The following is an 18,368-nucleotide window of genomic DNA, read 5'->3' as shown; positions in this document are numbered from 1 at the left end:
CATAATTTATCTTATTTAATAAATATTTATATAATTTTATATCTCAGTTAGTATTAAATGTCTACGCATATGTTGTTGTCCAATGCTTCAGTATTGTTTAATTTATTTTCACACAACTTGGTACGAATTCATCGATAGGAGACAATAATATGTGCACTCTCTTTGGCATTAATAAATCATGCTGAACTTCATACCATAGAAAAGTGGATCCAACTTTGGTAACTTATTGATATGTTGCGTAGAAAGCTCTATGTATAAACGCAGGACCTGCACTAATATTATAGTATACCGACTTGTAGGGTAAGGTTCAAAGAACAAGTACGATTTTTCAATTTTAAAAAATGTTCAGTTGGTCAAAAGTTATCAACATCGAAAGTTAAATATGTATTATACGGAAAAATGACAAGAGATCTTATTCTCTTAGAATGGGACATATTTGCATAAAAAAAATAGTCTGAGCCGAAAAAACTATTTGTTCATAATTTGCTTAAACAATTGCAATTTAAAAAAAATGTACCAGTTTTTCGCGAAAATGCCGGACATATTTGGATTCAGCGGCTCAAAATACACAAGATTTATCCTTGGCCCTATTATCGCACACGGCAGCATTGATCGCGCCCGAACTATACAGTTATATTAGAATACAATTACCCAGTGATTCATCAATTAAGCTAAGGACACATTTTTTACACGTGTCAACACGACAAGTCAGAATTCGACACATCAGATAGGCCGGACATATCCGTGTTGCAAAACGTGTGTGCCACCTGACATTTTACAGTTTCTGTTTAATTTTCTACTAATCTCCTCCTAAGCCTCTTGTTCTTTTTCGTTGGTCTCGGTAGTCCTTATTTTGGAAATTGTACAAAATCTCATACTTTCGTACTTCTTCTTTAAATTGTTCCTTCATTAACAAAAATAAATACAAATTTCTTATTCATTAGACCTATTTCAAAATTGGTTTGATTGATAAAAAATGACGTTTCGACTAATTTTAAGTCTTTATCAAAATATGATATTGACACTGACAATTTGCGTATTTATAATAATCAATAGATCACCTTCATCATTAATATCAAAACAAAAATAAAATCGAATTAGAACTTTGTTCTAATAAGAAAAATTGATTTTTCCGTAGTCCTTACATCTCAAATATATAGCAGTAATCAATTAAATTAATTGTAGTTTTATTAGAATTTACAAAATATAGCTATAAATTTTATTTTAATTGTTTAGGTATTTTTCATCATTTATATTTATAGCTTTTTCGTTCTTCTATGTTTTTTTTTATATTTGATGGTTTGTCAATGCAGTTTTATGTTTTATTGTATATATGATCTCTTAGTCTATTTTCTAAATATTGAGATGTCTGCCTTATGTAGACAGCGTCATTTGTGATAAAGGTGATCTATTGATGAATATAAATACGCAAATTTTCAGTGTCAATATTATATTTTCATAAAGACTTAAAATTAGTCGAAACGTCAATTTTTTATCAATCTTTCATTTATTAAAAAAAAATAATTTTTAAACATAAGAAACCTAAAATCAAGAACATATAGATAAATATAGATATATTACTGAAACAAATATAGTTGAGGAAACACTTTTCAGTCACGCTGAGAAGGTACCGGTAAAGGTAAACAAACCCGGCACAGGTGGTGAATATAACTTAAAACACTTTATAACCCTCCTCACGAAAAGCTGACCAACGTAGAAACACGCGCTATGTCGTGTTAAAGCGTGTTGTCGGACTCGAACGACACATAACAATAATATGCATAGATCTATTTAATATAATGTAATAGATATTTATATAACACGTGTTAACGCGTGTTAACACGACACGTGCTAAAAATGAGTCCTTAGCTTTAAAAAATTATTTAAACTGTATAGTATTTATCAATATCTGCCAATTATTTCGTGCCTCACCTCTAGCTTTTTCTTTAAACTGACTGCTCTTGTTACATCCCATGTAGACTTAGTCCTTTTTTATATTTAGTGAAAGTTCTATAAATTATGATAAACCACACTGGATAAATAAGAAAAAAATAAATATCATTAGAGTGTAAGTGAAGTTTCTAATGAAAATGAAAACAAAAACTGAATCGTGTTTCTGAAATTTTCTATTTATCACCAGAAATTTTGAGACAACCTAAGTTCATATACTTACAAAGTGTTGTAATGTTTCATACCCGTCTTTTGAAAATAGTGGAATTAAATCGAAATAAAACAATCCTCATTTTTCTTAATTTTAATTACCATTCAACAGCACTTTATGCGGTTCATACCAAAGAAAAATATTAAACCAATAGTCATGCTGGTTTGTTTGATAATCAAACTTTTTACGGTCATGTCAACAATATCAATAATTCGCAAGAATCGTTAGCGTGAAGCGCAAGTTTCATGAACCCAAAGATTAATTAAGATTTTAATAAATCATTACATTTTCCATATTTCAAATTTTATGTTTTTAATATTTATTGAAGTTAGTTTTCAATAATATTTGATATTAAAAATTCTGAAATTTTGTAATAACGATTAATTTTAATAATGTAATGTAATAAAAACTATTTTTATTTTATTACCCACTTTCCACTCAGTTACCGGAAATATGTGAAATTTAGATTGACTGTGTCTACCTGTATTGTAACACTTAACCATACAACAACCATTATGAATCATTTTTCACGTATTTTTCATATTGAGAGCACGATTTGGCGATAAATTGACTATATCCTCCGCCAATTGAAAACAAACAACCAGCGTAAAAGAATATATTATATTCAAATCTGTTGAGTAAAGTTAGTCATGAAAATTAATTTGGTATTTATAGATTAAAAATAATGAACAACATGATTATTTCTTACCTTCTATCGGAAATAAACAGTCAGAATGAAAGTCGAGTGTCGGTTTTAATCAGTTTTGTATAAATCAATAAGATGATGATCGTTTTTTAAACAAAATGGAAAATTTTGACCAATAGGATAACTGCTAATGTCCTATTAGAAGCAAACAGCCAGAATGAAGAAGTATATACTCATTTTGAACCTGTTAGATATGAATCAATATGTAAATGCCTATTTTACAGAATAAATGAGTTATGAAAATTGTTTTCAGCTCCATAGATTGGAAAATCTTGATTTATAGGACAATCCTGGCCTTTATTGGTAAATAATATGCTGATAGAAATTCGAGGACCAGTTTAAAAATGTTCAATTTTTTACAGTGAAGTCACATTATAGTAAGCTTTAAAAAGTAATCAACTGGCATCAGATTGAATGAGCACAGTACTAATAATTTAGAAGACACAGGTGATATTGATATTGATGTTTCACATCGTTAGTCTTACACCTAGTCTTTCAAAACTTCCACCTGATTAAAAGATAGATTGAGTGAGATTATATCATACGAATAACCTCCATATTGGAGTGAATTAATCTTTATAAACGAATAATTACTGTTATAGTTAACTCAGCTTGCATTTTTTTTTAAATTGTTGATCAAAAATATCACTGCTAAGACCTCATGATAGCTATTATATTAACTTCAGCATTCACAATCTTATTAGTATTATTACTTAAACAAGTTACAAAAGTGGAAAACATTGCAAGCACATATTTTTCATTCTTATAATTTTCGGATTATTTCTTACTATACTTGCATGTGTATTATTATAATCATTGTTCCTTTTGTTTCTATAGGGAAAACGACAATTTGATATTCTGCAATATACCCTGTTTCGGTCGAGTGCTTAGTTTCACTTCCATATTATGTATGTTTTACTAAAAATCTAACTATTAATTATTATTGATGAAATTGATGTATGGTATTATTTCAAGTATACTATGTAATTTTATAAAAGACAAATATTTATTAATTGGATGACGTTATGCATAAGTAGAACAAGAGCAATTATTCCAATTTGTTTAAAAAGAAAACTGAGCTAATTTTGTATACTGTTAGATTTTTTAAATTTACACTTTTCTATTAGAACAAAAATTTTATAGGTAATTGTACTATTTAAAAATAGAATTAAATTAAGTTATTTATACGTTATAGTTTTTTGTAAATACCAAAAAAACCACTTCAATGTTTATAGAGATATGTTGATACACAAAGCTGATGAGAGTACCACAAGTAACATACTCTTTTATTATCAAATTGTTTAATGAATATCATATAACCTTTGTGTGAGAAAAATTACAGGTTTTTAAGGATAATTGGGGGTACGTATTACCTGATTGTACCTTTCAGTGATCGATATAAGTTTTATAAACGTTTATTCTACCCGATTCGAAGCTTTCATCAAACAGCTTTATTGTTGTTTTTTAGAAGTTTCAAGAAAAACGTTCAAGTCATTTAATAGGTCCACAAGTACCGTTGTTCGCATCGTTTATACGCTTTCTGTTTAAGAGATCTATAAGAAGTCATACGCCAATAAAATAAGCAGAATGTGATGTAATTATAATATTGGTTAGGTTAGGTTAGTACCTACTTCTGATCTGGTGAAAAATTTCATCACCAACAAGTTATTCAATCAGCTACCTTTGGAATTTAAAATGGCAAATACATTTAGTAAGCTCCGAAGATTGACAAAGACATTTCTGCTTGAAAGTCCTTATTATTTTGTGGCAGAATTCTACAATTTACCATAGGCTCAAAAGGCTGGCATTTAATATGAAGACTATCAATGACATTCCAAGATATTAAAAATGTAATATTTACTTATCTATCTCTAGCCCGGGATGGAGAGCAAAATATTAGTTTCAATGATTGACATTGTGAAAATATGTGCATTATTTAATGATACAAACAATTTTTATTACATACGTATTCAAGTATTTTAACCTTATATGAATTACAACATGCATTGTTAATGCGAAATCCAACTTCTCAATCTTTTGCCATAACTTACTGCGCTATGATAACAACTAGAAATTCATCCTCAAATTGAACTTTCCTTGAAGATAGGAAGAACACTTCCCGAAAGCTTGGATTTTTAGTAAAATAAAGAGTACACAAATTCTAAAATTTGCTGCAACTCCAATATATTGGGTTTTCTTATATATAAATGAATTGCTGTTCGTTAGTCTCGCTAAAACTCGAGAACGGCTGGACTGATTTCGGCGAAATCACGCGGCGTTTTTCTGGCGGCGTCTTGCACAATTTTTATAAATGGTGGAACTCATTTGATGTTGATTTACTTACAACTTTTGAACCGGCAACTCACTGAAATGATAAGGAAAAACTGGTAAAATATACTTCACTGATATAATTATTGGGTAATGGCTTATGAAATAACAATAACAAAATGTTTAGACCAAGTCAATAAAAGTGAGAGTAATAAAGAGTAAAATGGTCCTATTCGGATAAATTATGCATAAAAGTATTTCTAACACTTTTCAGTACCATTCAGCTCCCGAAAATTGCTGTAGTTCTTCCAATATCAATTGCAGAGGACAGTTATGCGAGGAACAATCAATATTTCATAAATAGGCACGGCACTCATACCAAATTAAAAAATGTAAAATAATGTTTACTCCCCGTATAAAATTCAGTAAACATCTAACAAACCTTCAGTCCACAGGGACTCATCATCTCCACTGTTTACCAATGGAAACATCGAAAAGTAAACATAGACAGTCTGCGATAAACAGTGGCGTGTCTTGATGAGATTTATTTAATTCATAAATTTCTTTAAATAAATAGAAAAATGGCGTTCCAAGTAGGACTACAATTAAGTGCATCTGTCTAAATAACGGCGCGATGCGATTGCCTTTCAACGCAGAACATATTTTTAAAAATATTTATGAAAATAACAAATTTATAAAATGAGGTATCTAAGCTTATGGTAGATGAAACAAAATTGTCGGCAAGGATTTTTATTATCTGCAATTGATATTGGAAGAACTATATGTAAACGGTTATTTTTTGTTAATAAAACTAGTTGTGCTACTTGGGTACGTCACTTTCTGCTCATCTTCAAAATATATTAACGTAATAATGGCCGTAAACGATGTAGAATGCTTCGACATAAATGGTCTTCATTCGAGGCACATATTTTAAAACTAAATTCTTGAGTAATACCTGTTTTATTAGTGCTAAGGTCTTCGAGTAACTGATATCAAATCATAGATATTATATCTTCTGCTTTGAATCAATTCACATATATTCAACGTTAAAATAGGATTTGAGATATAATCAATAAAATATTAATGCACTTAAAATTGTTCAACTACCAAAACTGTGTATGTTATTGAAGTTACTTCATTTATCAATAAATTATACTAGTTGATCCGAGGAGCTTTATATCAATAAATGCCGTATCACACCTTTTTGATGAACTTGATTTAGTATTTTCTGAACGAAGTACAATTATTAGTTTATTGGTATAATATATATAGAGAACAATGCTGTAATATGCCCTATAAATAAGAAAGGGGACAATTCATTACGAAGAAGTCGATGAATATCAAGGAAGCATTGGGGAGAGATGAAGCACGGCGAACCAGATTTTTACCTTAAAAATGAAGCAACGGCTAATACCAAAATCAAGAACTACATTTACTGTACATACATTAGAAGCAAACTTACGATACAATAGAGAGGACAAAGTTGTATGAGGCTTTGGAAGTTGCAAGAATTACAAGAAAATTAATAAAAATGGTAGGACTGGATAGATCAAAGTATTTTCAGAAGAAAGGACTGAAGCAGGAGGGCCCCTGATCCATTTTACGCTTATTTAGGAGAGCTGATAACTGATAAGAATGAAAGATGAAAGGGCTAAAAAATCTATTAATTAATAATATTCTGAGAGTAAAAAGAATATTTAGATTAGGCCGACTGTACTGTATGTGTGTGAGTCCTAGGTACTATCACAGGAGAGTACTAAAAATTATATTATAAGAGAAAAGAAAGAATGTTAAACTGAAAGAAATATATAACGAGCCTAATACCATACAAGTAGTCTGAGTTCAAAGAATCAGATGGTTGGTGCATATGTATTGAATGAATGCAAACAGAATTGCTCAGAGAGAACTAATGAAAGAAGAGTGAATCAGAAGGATAAGAGGTAGTCAGGTTGAAAAAGAAATGGACATGGGAAGTAAACATCAGATTTGTGAACATTGAGAATAACTGATAGAAGAGAAAGAGCAAGGACAGTCATTGATGGAAAAGTTTAGGAAAGGGAGTAGAGGAAGAAGAATATATAGAGAGATAATGAAAACTCATTAAAAATGGCAAAATCAAGTGCTTCAATGGCATGTTAGTAAGACGTGATTTGACTGCTTTCGAACTAATTCTCTTCTGGAATACGATATTTTTCGGGGATAAGGTGCCGACACGTGCAATTAACCATGAGAAAAATATATGTTTTATAGATGCAATTCAAAACTATTCCAGGATTGGCCTTTGTGATTTGTTAATTGCCATCACTAAGCCAAATTGAATTGGATAGTGAATGCACAGTTTTCAGTTGGTTTAGATTAAGAAACCATCAGTTATAAATTGTGTGATGGGAAATCGAAGAAATTCAAGAAGAACGAAAACTGCAATTTGATTTTGAAAAATAAAGTTCTAGCTTCCCACATCTTTATTTGTAGCCATACATTTGTTTGTTTTGTGAATAGCATAGATAATCGTTGATACCAGGTTTTTTCTGCTAAGACATTGCAATAAAATAGTTTTTGTGTTAGAAAATTTTGCCATTTTGCCAATAAGGCAGAACCATTCACGCGTTTCTTCAGCAAACAACTCCCATTGGACTGATACAAGTGATGCAACCGGTAATAAATTTCATTCTCTCTTACATTCTAATCGAGATGTCTCATTTTTTTAAGCCTAGCGTTATTCTGAGAGATGAGAAGTCAATCGTTCATGGTTTTATGAGAACAATGCATTCTAATTTCCCTTAATATTAATTAAAGTAGTAACTAAGATGCTGGTTGGTGTCTTATTCAATTTTAGTTAGAACAAATAGCTTTGCAAAAATTTTCCGTATTTATTTTTGATTGGATACATAACACTGTTTGCATATTCTTTCCAAGACATGTTAATAATTATAAGGTCCTCTATTATTCTATTATTTCTTTAATAATTTAAGAGCTTGGTTTAATGTGATTATGAAAAGATCTCATTGAACTAGAACAATTAATATAAAAATCTGTACGCAGAAATTTCTGAAGATATAAATCTTAACTTTGCTACCAAAATTTGTAACGGAAATTAAAATAAAAAGAACAAAAAGTAAAAAATGTTTAATGCTTGAATCACTGATTTGTCAGTGGAATCAGCTCTGCACTTTATCTCATTTCAGTCTGCACCTCTCTTCTTGGTTTCTTCAACTCTTCCGATTATTAACAAATAGGTTTCTGTCGTCTTCTTCTTTCCCTGGTTACTTCTCGAGGACTTGAACTATTACATGTTTGACTTCTATTCCTCTCATTCGGGAATATCTCAATACTAAACCTTTATGCTACATCACATGAGGAAATTAGGAATATGCTATATACTAACAATTTTTCGATAGTAATCCAAATGTAGCTGTAGGGATACATGGTACATCATTACTTATTATACTAGATTGTATTGTTTGTTGAAAACTAAAGTGTTTCAGCGTCATCTAATATGGTTGGTTGAGTGACAATAGACGTCAAAATTTGAATAATTTTATCTATTTTATCATCACAATTGGATAGTTAGAAAAAAACTGCTATGATATTTGTGTTAAAATTTTATTTGGTTCGTGAAATTGTTCCACTCATTTCGTTCTTTTCGCAAACGTTTTCACTCACAGATTATGACGTTACTTTTAATACAGCTATTACTGCACTTAATAGACTGAAGATACATTCTTTTTTTATAATTTTTACTAAGCGGGGCTGACAATTTTAGAGAATTCCAATTCAATATCAGTAACACAAATACAGTCACGTTCTGGGAAATAATCACGCATAAAAAATTTATTAGTTGAATCATTATTGTCATATTATATTTATCAATGTTAGAAACTTTCATTTTCATTATTAATTTATTTTTTTCAATGGTTATTCAATGAGAAAGTATGACTCAACATGAGGATGGTACATGACATTTTGTACGATTAAAATAATAAAAATGTATATTGAACTCGTATAGTTCTGCAATAACTGTTGTTATGAGTTTCCAATTAGTTCTTGAGTATTCTCTCACAGATTTATTGAACAATGAGTAAAAGAAAGAGTGGCCAATTATTTATAATCAACCATTTACGGCTCTGTAAGTAAGCGTGATCAACTTTTGTAACGTAAATCGATTCTAATTGTTTTTACAAACTTCTTTTGGTTTTGTAATTGTAAAAGCAGTTACAAAAATTTGTTAATACTGTTAATTTAATAAGACAACAAATTTGTACATACTATTGAGTTATTATTTTTTATTATTATTGTTCAGTAAAAATGAGGTTCGGATAGTAATTTTACAAGTGCGATTAACTTACAATCAAACAATACTATTCTATAATACGAGGGATATTTAAAGGACTAAGTTCAGCTTTTAATTCCATTTTCTCGACCAATCTGTTTCGTTATCTAAAGAGTGATCGGTATTTTTGGGCAGCTAAAAGTGATCTTTAAGGAAAGGCTGTATTTCGTTAGATTCAACACCAGCGCTTTGAAATCGATACCAAGCCACTTCTGCAATTGGTGGTAGGCTATAAGTGAATGGAACCAAGAAATATCTTGAGTTTGAATCGATTTAGTGAGGTAGAAGTTTGTCTGGATGCAGTTGTTACAAAGACCTGATTGCCTTACTTGAAGCAGGCTTCTGTAGTGGACATTCTGAGATTTGCGAATTTCTCTCGATTGAGAAACACACTACTTTCTTCCAAGTAGTTCCATTCGCTGTGATGTGGAAATTATACAAACAGCAGAGTTGCAATAAATGATATATTTACCAATATGGTGTGCACTAGGCTTTTGCTGGAGTACAAAAAAGTCCTACATAAATGATAGCTGCAAGGTCCAGATCAATTCAAAGTCAACTGGTGGTTGGTATTTTAACGATCCTTTAAGATGCTCTCTATGCTATAAGCATCACGGAAGATCAGGAATTGCGCTGGTGCATAGAGAAGGAGAAAACTGCAGACCATGAAATCAGTTAATGGTTAACACTCACTCGTGCCCAGTGAGCCAATTTGCCTGATTAGCTTTTTTTAAGGACCTTTGGTAGTTTTAAATAGAGCACGGCAAGCCTAACAGAATGGTGCAAGTATGCAATTCTCTTTGAGAGGCTATGCTATGATATTTTATTGAGCATTGAATGCCCTAAATCGTAAGAAGATTATCTGCTTTACCGGTTCAGTTACATTGGCAAGTTTCTGCTGTTTTTTTTCTTCACGTCTGGAAAAAAAAAGAAAAATGCAACCTTATTCCCTGAATGGTAGCTACCACCGTGAATGTCAAAGTCACAATTTTTTTAGTGTTCTATGAATATAAAAATGTAATTTAACGAGAAAATTGTCTCTTAAAATACGTGCCGCGCCTTATACTCAACAAAAAGTCTTTATAACTTTAAATATCTTAAATTATTTTAAAGATGAATGAAGAAAGTAGATAATTCCAACAATGAATGTTTGTTACATAATTGTTGAAAATAAACGCATATAAAAAATAAAAGTATTTAAATCATAGTTACCAATCTAGAAATTCATAATGTTGCGTGAAAATACCTTTCAATAATTAGTTCATACTGGATAATTCTAATTTCACAATTTATTCGATTATTTCCAATATTATAATTGAATTAATACGATGTGTTGCAGTAATTGCATGAAAAAAATAGAAAATATCATATCATTTCGGATATTATTAGAAGTCTTCCGGAAGTAGGATACATATTTTCTTATTATTTAAAAATATTCATTATTGATTATTAGCCCTGTCTCAGCTCAATTTCTCAAAACATTTATTTGGAAGCAAACATCGACGAGCACGGACGATGCGCTGCGTATCACTGTTTGAGACAGTGCCGAACACGGTAGAGGCGTATAAATAAGTTGAAAAATTAAAATATGATAAAATATTATTCCCAAGCCGTTATTTTGAATTTGGTTGGTTGATGTGCTGTTGAGTTCTTAAATAATTTATTTGCATACTATACATTTTAACATTGGGTTGGGTTATTCATGATAATATTATGAATACTTATTACTTCTTTTGATTATTTTTCCGTAGTCACTGACTTTTGAGACTATGAATAATAGACCCCTTTTTTGGAGCAGTTATAAATGGCTCCTGAAATATCTAAGGTTTACTAAATCAAATAGATTTAAAATACTCGATTTATGTTTTAAGACCCCTCACCGAGAATCTCGCGAGAACGCAAGAAACATGTGAGAAATGCGAATGTGGAACCGTTTCGCGTATTTTTCTCAAATTCTCGCTCTGTTCTCCGGCATTCTTTGCCAAATATGGAGAACAGCGCGAGAAAGGAGCCCGAGAACGCGGGAACAGGCGAGAAGGTTTATTTGACTCCACACTCGCATGTTTCTCAGTAACGAGCAAGTCACCGGTTTGAATGATTTTTCGCCACTTCTTTTTAATCATTTATTTTCTCTTTAATATACCCATAATTATAACATGCAAATGCGTATAACAATAAACTTGCCGCAGTCACTTCAGCGTCCATCGAGCGGAGAACTGAAGTGAGAACTGTAGTGAGAACTTTGTGAGAGTGTGTATCCAAAAGAAGTTCTCACTGAGAAACTCCACGAGATTCTCGCCAGAGTGTGGAGGGGCCATTACAGAAAAATATACCTTGAATGACATCCTAGCAATTTTCACAGATATATACATATATAAGTACTTAAAATTGATATCAAAAGCTCAAACTTGGTGATAATTTTTTTCTTAATGTAGATTAATATTTTGCTTGAGCAACGAAAAACATTTTTCGGAAATTAATTATCCTATTGGACAGCTTCTATTTTTGATATATTTAAAAGGGGATTTTACAGAGATTACGGATTTTCTATTAGTTATCATAGATTCTGATTACAGCTTATAAAGCACTGTACCTTATTATTGCTCCCCTTAAAAAATCACTTTATTTCACTGGGCGATTCTGAAGTTTGGCTTAATTTTTTTGTTTTTTAATTTTGCTCAGAAATATCATTTTAACAGTTTTTTTTGTAGAGGAGTTCACTTATGACGTCTGTATTTCGATAAATAGATGAACAATGATTTACTTTTATGCAGAACAGTCTGTAACATTACTAATTATAGCATTCAAAATATATTTTTCCGGCTACCTCTATTCTGAGTATACATTTGTTGGCCTCATTGTAGGGATCAAAGTCGTGCTTTTCCTCCTTATTGTTTTGCACGAGCCACGTAGCGACGAGTGCTGAAATGTAACGAGTACGAAATACACTTTCCAACGAGTTGTGTACACTATTTTTAATACGTATAAAATTTTTCAAAAAAACGTGTTTTTTAAATAAGAAAGTCAATTAAACAATATCTCACATGTTTTGGAAAGTATTTCACCATATGTGTTGAAAAGAATATGAACACGTGTGCTGAAAATTAAAAAAAAGTTTTCCTTTACTATGGATAATAAATTATAATTCAACTAGTTTATACATTACCCAGTAATAGTAATAACACTTAATTTTAACGTTTAAATTATCTTGCTGAGACTAGTATGTATTTGAACATAAATCACAACAAACTTTCTATTTTTATTGTAAACACTTATATAACCTCAAAAAATCATAATGTCTACTTCTTAAATTTGGCCTTTTGTCTTTCAGTACCCAGCCAGATTCATATTATATTCCCTCTATCGCTAGAGACCATAATATATAACATAAGAAAAATGTATGTATATTTTTTAGTACATGTGTGAAATAAGCTACTTTCTTAGGTAAAAATTAGTGTGCAATCTATCATTTTCCTAAGTGATCGTAGGAAAAAATAATTACTCTATCACAAATTAAAAATATGTGGGATGCAAGAATGAAAAATATTGCTTGTAAGATATACTATACCTACTTCTTAGTTTTGATTCTTTAATGTTGTTTGCTACTTTCATAAATAAATTTAAAATTGACTTGTTATTTGAGGAAGGCGGAAAAATCATATGTATAACATGGAAGTGAAGTACTTTTTCTTTCTTCGAATGATTACCTCATCCTCGGAAGGAAAAGTAGCACTTTTCTCACTTGTTATATAAATAGCTATTATACGAACTCTGAATGTGGTTAGCAATTGTCAATCAAGTAGACTATAATGAGAAATCAGAAAAAAATAAGGTCAAAGATGAATTTGAGCTAAATAAAAATCATAACACGATGTTTTTATCGATAACACCTCCATAGAAAATACGAGATTAAACTAAAAACTACTCTAAATGAATTTATGAATTATTCTTGCTGCTTTAACGTATGCTGCATCTATTTCAATTATGATGTCTCTTATCCTCATGAATTAAGACAAATAATTAGAAGTTCGAACTGCTCTAACTTCTCAGTCTTCTAAAATAGCTGCTTTAGTGAAACATGGATCAACAATGCATCAACATTTGTTTCATGTGAAACAACAATGCCAAAAAAGCTCACGAAATATTAAAATCTGTCTATGATGATACGGAAATCGGATAGTTAAGGACGAGGAACGGTTGAGGTATCCATCGAGGAAAAAAAATTACGAAAAAGGACTAACAGTCGATTGACTATTCAAAGGCGTAGTGAAATGATTACAAAAATCACAGGTCCGTGGAAAGAATTTTAAGCGATGAGTTGTAAATAAGAGCCAAATTTGTTACTACAGTGACTATATGTTTAAGGGTCAGTAACAAAATCGGGTTTCAATTGGCAGTTCGCCTTCATGCAAAACCAGATTTTATTACCAAAATTATTTCAGGAGGGAAGAAAACACAGAGACAATAGACTCAATGGACCAGTATTTGACTAAACTCAAAGAGGACTTTAAATTTGAACATCAAGGAGAGCATAATGCGACCAAGTTTGATCAAAGGGGAGCAGCTCTGAATTTTTAATTTAACAAGAGGGTATTGAAACAATTTCCAAAACGATATGTGGAAGAGAAGACATGAAAAATGGGTCAATGGATTGTACTTATTTATATTTATCATTTGATATGACTTTATTGGTTTTCAAAATAATTTCCATTAAGAAAACTACACTTTTGCATGCGATTGAACCAATTATCGAAGCTTCTTTTCCATTCCGATCGAGGTATGTCCGAAATATGTGATCTGAACGCATCAATCGCTTCTTCAGGTGTAGAAAAACGTTGACATCGCAATTTATTTTTGATCTGCGGGAATAAGAAGAAACCATTGGTTGTTAAAAGACTGTTGGTTTAATACAAGTCGAAAATCATCGCACAAAAATATTCACGATTTAATTCCATTTTTTCACCAAGATTAATGTTTCAAATATCTGTACACAACTCAAATAGTACTCGTATGACAACATGTTCTGAATACGTTCACTCTTAAAAATGTCATTTTATGATGACAATGTCAGATTCGACATATTCAAATTAGTGTTGTCATATCTAAAAACTTAAGTACCAAACCTCGTACTTATTTATTGAGTTTAATTTAAAAAAATTCATGTTATCTTTATAATGCTTACAATGAAAAAGAGAACCAAATAAATTGAAAAATTTAGTTTCATCATGAAAGTTAACAATTTTCTAATACATATGAAACGTAAAAGTATGACAATAGCTTCACCAGAGTCTAATGAGTAATAGTGAAAATAGAAACCATGCTATAAGAACTGGTATGCACGATACTTCCGGTAGTTTTTAAGCAAACATTCCAGATATTTTCAATTGTATCATAAAATATATAAACATATGAATTTTCGTAACACAGACAAATTGTAACACCCTTCACATTTTTCAAATAATTTTTATAAAACTTTATATTCAACTAAAATTGATCAATACTTTTTATGGTTTGGAGACTAGTGAGTCTTAGAATCGAATTGCAAATAACCCGTATTTTGAATAGATTTTGTTTTATCACATAAATTAACGAACAAAACGCACTCGCAATTCACCTCAACAGTGCTGTTCTAGTATTTTTGTATAATGTAATGAGAGCAGTGGCGGCTCGGCCCTTTAGGAAAAGGTGTGACAAAAATTTAATAAGATTCAAAAGGAATTTATTTTTTGTCATCTCTTGAAGACAGAATCGTCTTTACCTATGGTGCAAGGGCTGCGTTGCACCCGGGACCCACGATCTCAGAGGCATCTAATCTAACCTAACCTAACGTAACCCACGTAAAAAGTATATACTCTGTTTTGAATAGCTACATTTTGCATGTCATCAATATCTCTCACGCACGAGCGTTTATACTCCTCTCCGTTTTAGAGCGTTTCCCTGTGTTTCTTAAGCGAAAGTTCCGAGCCCCAATCTGGTCGAGTAATTTGTTATAAGCAATTTAGTTGTTTATAAAGCCATAACTCTTAAACAAAGAGATATAAAAGAAATTTCCGATGAAAAAATTTTGTTTTAAAGAAGATCTACAAAAAAAGAGTCTACAGTTTTTAGCAAAAAACAATATTTAAAAAGTTATCGTCAATACAATCGGTCATTACGTGATTGCTACATGACCGTAATTTGTTTATAATTATTTTAAAGGGTATATAAATTTAAAGAAACGAGATCCACCTTATAGTAGCTCAAAGTACTAATCAATACGAAGATTTTGACCATTTCTAACTATGTTTTCCACCGTTATTGTATAGTTATGCAGGTTTTAAACTACGCGATCAGAGGCTGTGCGTGCGTGCCCGTGATCTGAGACGCACCTGCGATTACTCGCTACAGTCACTTAATTGAAGTTAATTTTATATAATCTCAAAAATATATTAATATTAAAATATATTTATTGCTTCATTGTTTTATTGCAGCTTACGAATATCTACTTTTTAATTTATAAAACAAGCAAATAAATTCAATCGTTTGTTGTATCAGAATTATTCTGGCGAGTATTATTTTAGAAAAATTAGAAATATATTTTAATTTGTAACTTGATTTTTACGTATAAAGTTTACAATTTTATGAAATATATTAACTTCCATACTGGGCAAAATGTTAAAGCATTTCCAATTATCACTTATATGTACGTGTAATAATATGCACATTCCTTATAAAGTACTTAGACACAAAAATAAATGTTATATTTATAATAGATCAGATAAGATTTGGGTTCGACTTTCTCGAAGAATCGATTTTATGCATAAAAAACATAGGAAAACGCTATAAAACTTGATGATATTTTGTCCGCAGACACTATTTAAAGAACTAAACGATATTGTGATATGATATGATAATAATGATTATATGGTCACCCGTAAATCACTTAATTTTTAAATTTAGAACTGATGCATTTTAATAGAAACAATGGTTGAAATTAATTCGACATTCGACCCTCTTTTTAGTCGGAAAAACGTTAATTACTCATTTATGAAATTGTCAGTATTATTGAGGAGAAATTGTTGTTCGGCAGACAGCAAACAATTTTTCTTCTTTCATCGAATTTGTCTTAATTATTTTTCAGAATAATGATTCAATTGATATCTCCATAGTGATTAAAATTTGTGTTTTCCAATATCTCTTGATAATTAATACGATTTATCATGAAAAAGTAAGGATAAAATCCAATTGACAACAGTAAAAACACTGAATTCTTTTCTTCTATGAATAACTCTAGTTACTTTAAGCCTATTTTTTTGTGGTGTTATAATCTATTATTTCAACTAGCAAATTGTCTGGAAGTTTTTTTCATAATGTGCAGACTTCTCATCATTAAATAGATTAGTAACCCCAAGGTATTCAGCAAAAGAGAACTTCATTCGGATTTGTTGTAACATCGCAAACTTCCTATGCTTCTCCTTTTTTTTGTACGAGGAAGTACCAAAAATTTTGCAGGAGATATGAATATCGCGACCTCAATTTTTCATTCATATTATCCATTTTATTGACAATTTTTTGGTTTTTAAAAGTTTCTAACTCCTTTTTAGCCTCGATTGGATGTATTTTTGGTGCTTACAGTAGTTGAACAATCGTCAAACAAAAAATAAATTATCTATGTTCGATGTAATTGTGATGTAATCGTTTTCAATATCTTTCGTGACGTTAATCCGTTCTTTTCTATATTCCTAAATAATATTTATTGCTCTGGGATAAAAATTCCACCTAATCTGTGACTATAGTGGTAATTTCTCCTGGACTATTTTCACAAATTTGTCAACTGTTGATGCTGCAGACATTATATTAACTGTATTATTATTTCTGGAACTCCATTCAGAACACCACTCTTGAGTGAAGCAACATAGTGATGTAGCAATATCAAGATGTAATTTGTTGCTTCAATCTGTAGTTTCATTGGCAATATCAGCAATATAATTAGTCTTTCCATTTTAAACGCAACATCTTCGTGGTAGACATGACTCATGCATTCCAGTAACTGTTATTTTATGTCAATAAGTTGTACTTAAGTGTGACGAAATAATTTATTTTTTCAGTGTCAAGTAACTACGTAAAGAAATGTATTCATGGTGGCTACGTGAAGAAATAACGTCATAACTTACAAATAAACACTCTTGTCAATAAATATTATTGACCCGTGCATCGTAATTTCTGCTTTTAAACTGGATCCGTACTAGGCCAAAGTCTAGCTGGCACCAATAAGCATGTATGGAAGCCACCTTAAAAGATCCTCTCGTTCTCCATACAGGCCCATAAACTCGCTCTAATTCGTGTCAATTCAGATCTGGCCTAAACGGAATTTATTTTCGCTAATCATAGCCGAATTTTCTTCAAAACCTACTAAAATACGGGAAAAAATCAACCATTTAGACAATCAAATCTCTGAGGGGTATATCTTGTATTTAATTTTGTTCTAAAGATATGAGTAATTGAGTACGAAAAATATTTATTCTATGAAATTTCTAAGTTTTTTTTTACTTTATCGAATAACGAAATACATTATTTGTTGAGATTTCCGTTTTCATTCTTTCATGGATTTGTTGTAAATTATCCTTGCCTGTTTTAGTCCATATTATTTACCAAAATTGAACTATGATTATTCTTGTAAAACTAAAAAGAATGAAATTAAAAAATGGAGTTAAATTTTTGTTATAAACCACACTTCATTGAAAATATACTAAAGAATAAACTTATTGGCGTGAATTAGTCGTTAAGAATGATAAGGTAATGAATACTTATGATGACAAAGTTAAAAAGAATATTGTTTAACTTATATGGGAATTTTATTATGGGAATTATATACTTTCTAGTAATAAGCTGACAAATCCGCTATTGACTAAAGTAAAATGAAA

At 30.7% G+C, this 18,368-nt stretch overlaps 1 protein-coding gene across 1 annotated transcript in view; it reads left to right on the top strand.

The window, feature by feature from the left end:
* The window catches only part of LOC130903481 (angiopoietin-2), a 182,189-nt gene that overhangs the window by 20,477 nt on the left and 143,344 nt on the right, over positions 1-18,368 (top strand). The gene's annotated exons all lie outside the window — the stretch shown is intronic.

This window comes from Diorhabda carinulata, chromosome 2 (genome assembly GCF_026250575.1).
Source record: "Diorhabda carinulata isolate Delta chromosome 2, icDioCari1.1, whole genome shotgun sequence".
Lineage (NCBI taxonomy): Eukaryota > Metazoa > Arthropoda > Insecta > Coleoptera > Chrysomelidae > Diorhabda > Diorhabda carinulata.
This window is presented reverse-complemented; position numbering and strand designations above follow the sequence as displayed.